Source organism: Mustela nigripes, chromosome 6, assembly GCF_022355385.1.
Source record: "Mustela nigripes isolate SB6536 chromosome 6, MUSNIG.SB6536, whole genome shotgun sequence".
NCBI classification, from domain to species: Eukaryota; Metazoa; Chordata; class Mammalia; order Carnivora; family Mustelidae; genus Mustela; species Mustela nigripes.
Window position 1 is genome coordinate 128,223,222 of NC_081562.1, and position 6,077 is coordinate 128,229,298.

General features: G+C 41.4%; 1 protein-coding gene across 9 annotated transcripts in view; it reads right to left on the reverse strand.

The window, feature by feature from the left end:
* The window catches only part of MLLT10 (MLLT10 histone lysine methyltransferase DOT1L cofactor), a 234,646-nt gene that overhangs the window by 204,320 nt on the left and 24,249 nt on the right, over positions 1-6,077 (reverse strand). The window lies entirely within an intron of this gene.

Below are 6,077 nucleotides of genomic sequence, written 5' to 3' on the forward strand. Positions count from 1 at the left end.
TTCTCTCCCCTGTCCCTCCCCATATACTTCACTTTAAAAAAAAAAAAAGAAAGAAAAAAGAAATAAAGAAAGGAAGGAACAAACGAATGAACTTCTGGAATATTTAAGAAAAACAAAACTTTTGCAAACAGATACAGCTCATCTAAATTTCTCCTTCCTAACTTAAATGACAAAGGGAATAAAAAAGGAACAAGAGATTAAAATACACACACACAATGGCAGAAACCTCAGGGAAAAAACCTCAGAGAAAAATCCAACCAAGAAGGAAATTGGCCTTAAGACTAATAATACACAGCTGACCCTTGAACAACACAGAGGTTACGGGCGCCAACTCCAATAACAGCCAAAAATCCGTACACAAACCTGTGAATCCCTGAGAACTTAACTAGCAATAGCCTACTGCTGACTGGAAACCTTAGTATCATAGTCAAAATGTATCTTGTATAAATACTGTATTCTTACAATAAAGTTAGGAAAAAGAAATATTAAGAGAAGCATAAGGGAGCGCCTGGGTGGCTCAGTGGGTTAAGCCTCTGCCTCCAACTCAGGTTGTGATCTCAGGGTCCTGAGATCGAGCCCTGCATCTGGCTCTCTGCTCAGCAGGGAGCCGGCTTCCCCCTCTCTCTCTGCCTGCCTTTCTGCCTACTTGTGATCTCTCTCTCTGTCAAATAAATAAATAAAATCTTAATTAAAAAAAAAAGAAAAGAAAGCATAAGAAGGGTTGCTTAGGTGACTTAGTTAAGCATCTGGCCTTTGACCTCAGCTCAGTTTTTAATCTCAGGGTCGTAAGTTCAAGTCCCACACCTGGCTCCATGCTGCACATGAAGCCGGAGAGAGAGAGAGAGAGAGAGAAAGGAGGGAGGGAGGGGAAAGGGAGGAATGGAGGAAGGAAGGAAGGGGAGAGAGAAAAAGAAAAGAAAGAGAAAAGGGAGAGAGAAAGATATAAAGAAAATAAAATACATTCACAATATTGCACTATATTTATTTAAAAAGTCCCAAGTAGGGCTCCTGGGTGGCTCAGGAGCATCTGCCTTCAGCTCAGGTCATAATCCCAGGGTCCCGGGATCGAGTCCCACATCAGGCTCCCTGACCCGCGGATAGGCTGCTTCTCCCTCTCCCTCTGCCTGCTGCTCTTTCTACTTGTGCTCACTATCCGTCAAATAAATCAATAAAATCTTTTCTTTAAAAAGTAAAAAATAAAATTAAAAAATTAAAAAGTCCAAGTATAAGTAGACCCAGACAACTCAAATCCACTGCTCAAGGGTCATCTGTGTTTCCTAATCTTACCACACTGATGTTATCTCAATTTTCTTCTGTTCTAAAATAACATCGAGATAAAGATAATCACATATACATACATTTAACATTTCTGATCACTGGCTTGAACTAGAATCTGTAGTGTAACATAACACTTAAAACCATCATTTCTGGAGTGACCAAGGTTCAAAGCCTGGTGTATTCACTGAACGAATTAATAAACCTCTCTAGGTCCCAAGCTGCCTCATCATTTAAAGATATGACATATAAACAGTACCTATTTCATTGTCCTGTTGAGAGAGTAAAATAATATAATCCTTCATATAAAGCACCTGACAGTACCTGGCACATAAATAGAGCTTCATGCTATTCTACAGAGGAGGAAACTGAGGCTTAGAAGATAAACTTGCCCAAAGATCTAGTCCATCTCATTCCAAGCCTGTGATTTTAACCTTACTTGCCTGAATGTCTCTGGGTGAAATTATGGATTTTCTCTACTTATCTTCCTTTACCCAATAATCCAAAAATAAGCATGCCTGCACTTAGTATACAAAAATCAGAGCAAACTTTCTTAAGACAGAGAATAATACTTTGTACTTTGGGACTCAGAGAACAGAAAAGCACTGATGGCAACTGAAAATAACACATAGGAAGTCATCTTTTGAAGTTATTTGTCTGCCCATAGCTATGTAAAGGACAGAGTAGAGAAAGTGACTAATAAGAGAGATAGGGACTTGGGGCGCCTGGGTGGCTCAGTGTGTTAAAGCCTCTGCCTTCGGCTCAGGTCATGATCTCAGGGTCCTAGGATAGAGCCCCACATCAAGCTCTCTGCTCAGCGGGGAGCCTGCCTCCCTGCCTCTCTGCCTACTTGTGATCTCTCTCTCTGTTAAATAAATAAATAAAATCCTTAAGGGGAAAAAAAAGAGAGATAGGGACAATACAAAACAGAGAAAGAAGTTTTACATCTTGTTAGGGCAGCTGTAATCTCTAATTGGTTTGGAACAACACCATCACTTTTTCTTTTTTTAGTCTGTTTAAGTAATCTCTACGCCCAATGTGGGGCTCGAACTCATGACCCCAAAATCAAGAGTTGCTTGATCTTTCAATCAAGCCAGCCAAGTACCCCGTAACACCATAACTTTCTGGTCCTACTGCATAAATGCAAAAGTAGTTTTTCTTTTAAGTAAACTCTGTGCCAATGTGGGGCTCAAACTCACAATCCTGAGATCAAGAATTGCAATACTCTACCAACCGAGCTAGCCAGGAGCCCCCAGACTTTTCTTACTGCTGGGGATAGGGACACTGGAGCCAGCCATACTCCATGCATAAATTAAAAGTATCAGGGGTGCCTGACTGGCTAAGTCGATAGAGCATGCAACTTGGGGTTGTGAGTTCATACCCCATGTTGGGGAGAGATTATTTTTTTTTTTAAAGTGTAAGCGTATAACACAATCCTTTTATTCTTTTTTATTAACATATAATGTATTATTTGTTTCGGGGGTACAGATCTGTGACTCATCAGTCTTACACAATTCACAACACTCACCATAGCACACACCCTCTCCAATGTACATCACCCACCCAGCCACCCCACCCCTCCCCCACACACCCCAGCAGCCCTCAGTTTGTGTCTGGAGATTAAGAGTATCTTATGGTTTGTCTCCCTGTCTCTCAAATTCCTCATATCAGAGAGATCATATGATAATCATCTTTCTGTGATAGACTTATTTCATTTAGCATAATACCCTCTAGTCCCATCCATGTCGCTGCAAATGTCAAGACTTCTGTTTTTTAGATGGCTACAGAGTATTCCATTGTATATATATACCACATCTTCTTTACCCATTCATCTGTTGATGGGCATCTAGTTCTTTCCATAGTTTGACTACTGTGCACACTGTTGCTATAAACATTCGGGTACACATGCCCCTTTGGATCACTACATTTAAAATACAATCCTTTTAGTAAAAATACTATGGACCAGGGGCACCTGGGTGGCTCAGTGGGTTAAGCCTCTGCCTTCAGCTTGGGTCATGATCTCAGGGTCCTGATATCAAGCCCCACACTGGGCTCTCTGCTCAGCAGGGAGCCTGCTTCCCCTTCTCTGCCTGCCTCTCAGCCTACTTGTGATCTCTCTCTGTCAAATAAATAAATAAAATCTTAAAAAAAAAAATACTACAGACCAAAAAAAAAAAGTCTTCTTCCACCAACAGTTAAGAAACACTAAAGGAGGGCGCCTGGGTGGCTCAGTTGGTTAAGCAGCTGCCTTTGGCTCAGGTCACGGTCCGGGAGTCCCAGAATCAAGTCCCACATCCGGCTCCCAGCTCCATGGGGAGTCTGCTTCTCCCTCTGACCTTCTCGCCTCTCATGCTCTCTCTCACAGTCTCCCTCTCAAATAAATAAAGAAAAAAAAAAGAAACACTATAGGAGGGACACCTGGGTGGCTCAGTTGGTTGGGTGACTGCCTTCAACTCAGGTCAGGATCCTGGAGTCCCCGGATCGAGTCCCACATCGGGCTCCCAGCTTCATGAGTCTGCTTCTCCCTCTGATCTTCTCCTCGCTCATGCTCTCTCTCACTGTCTCTCTCTCGCAAATAAATAAATAAAAATCTTTATTAAAAAAAAAAAAAAAAAGAAAGAAAGAAACACTATAGGAGGGGTGCCTGGGTGGCTCAGTAGTTAAGCAAATGCCTTCAGCTCAGGTCACAATCCCAGGGTCCTAGGATGGAGCCCTGCATCAGGCTCCCTGCTCAGTGGGAAGCTGGCTTCTCCCTCTGCCATTACCACTCCCCTTGCTGGTATTTCATCTCTTACTGTCTCTGTCAAAGAAATAAAATCTTTTTTTTTTAAGATTTTATTTATTTATTTGACAGAGATCACAAGTAGGCGAAGAGGCAGCGGGGGGGGGGGGGGGAGAAGCGGGCTCCCTGCTGAGGGAGGGACTCCCCCGATGTGGGACTCGATCCCAGGACCCTGGGATCATGACCTGAGCCGAAGGCAGCAGCTTAACCCACTGAGCCACCAAGTCACCCCAAAAAATAAAATCTTAAAAAAAAAAAAAAAAAAGGAAACTATAGGAAACTGGAAATGGCAACCACATTCGCTTTTCTTTTTCACATTTGCTTTGTGAAAAGAGAGAATCTTTTTTTTTTTTTAAGATTTTTATTTATTTATTTGACAGACAGAGATCACAAGTAGGCAGAGAGGTAGGCAGAGAGAGAGGAGGAAGCAGGCTCCCTGCTGAGCAGAGAGCCCAATGCAGGGCTCGATCCCAGGACCCTGGGATCATGACCTGAGCCGAAGGCAGAGGCTTTAACCTACTGAGCCACCCAGGCACCCCAAGAGAGAGGAGAATCTTGAAACAGAGGTGGACTGTACTGAAAAGAAGAGAAGTAAAAAAGCAAAGGGAGGGGCACGTGGGGTAGCTCAGTCTGTTAAGCATCTGCCTTCTGCTCAGGGATTGAGCCCCATATCGGGCTCCATGCTCAGAAAGAAGCCTACTTCTCTCCCTCTGCCTCCTCATCAAATAAATAAAATCTCGAAAGAAAGAGAGAGAGAGGAGAAGTTTACATAAGTATACGTAATGTGCTACATTTTATAGAAAAGGAATAAAAACAAGTCTATATATGTAAAGCATATATATATATATAAACTAAGAAAATGAATAAAAAAATATTAACAATGGGAAGTTTGGTAGCAAACCTAAGCAATAAGAGGTTTAGGAGGAAAAGCGTTCACTATCTTTTGTTTTTTCAAAGATTTTATTCTAAAAAAAATAATTAAAAAAAAAAAGATTTTATTTTTAAGTAATTTCTACACCTAATGTGGGGCTTGAACTCACAACCCCATGATCAAGAGTCTTATGTGCCACAAACTAAGCCAGCCAGGCACACCTACTGTTTATTTTTTTTTATTTTTTTTTTTTTTGAAGACTGCGTTTATTTACTTAAGAAAGAGCACAAATTGGGGGGGAGGGTGTTGCTAAGAGATGGAGCAGCAGACTCCCTGCTGAGCAGAGTGCCTGACATGGAGCTTGACCTAGGACTCTGAGATCATGACCTGAGCCAAAGGCAGACGCTTAACCAAATGAGCCACCCAGGAGCCCCACTGTTTATCTTTTTATACTTTTTGAACCATGCCAATATATCACCTTACCAAAAACTAAATAAATTAAGCTGTTATAATATCTAAACAAAAGTATCATATGGTTTCACTTACTTGTGGAGCATAAGGATTAACACAGAGGACATGGGGAGATGGAGAGAAGTGAGTTGGAGGAAATCAGAGGGGGAGACAAACCATGAGAGACTGTGGACTCTGAGAAACAAACTGAGGGTTTTGGAGGGGAGGGAGTGAGATGGGTGAGCCTAGTGGTGGGTATTATGGAGGGCACATATTGCATGGAGCAGTGGGTATGGTGCATAAACAATGAATTTTGGAACACTGAAAAGAAAATAAAATGGGAAAAAAATAATCTAGACAAAAAAATTAAAGCTTAAATTATGCCAGTGACTACAGTGGTAGAGAAATCTAATTTAAGATGCCTAGGATACCTAATTAGAGATATCCAAAAGTAACTGCAAATATGAATCTGAAGGTTAGAATAAAACTGTTCAGGTGATATTGATGCTTAAAAGATCCCCAAGCGTGTATCATTAAGTTTTCACATGGTAAGTTTATCAAATAAATAAGCCAGAAAAGCAATCATGTAACTTAAATTTTGAAGAAGTAAGGAAGTAATGCCAAACAGGAAACCAAAGGAAGTGTTTAAAGAGGTAAGAAAAGAAAGTAACGTCCCAAATGTCATGAGAAGAGAGAGCT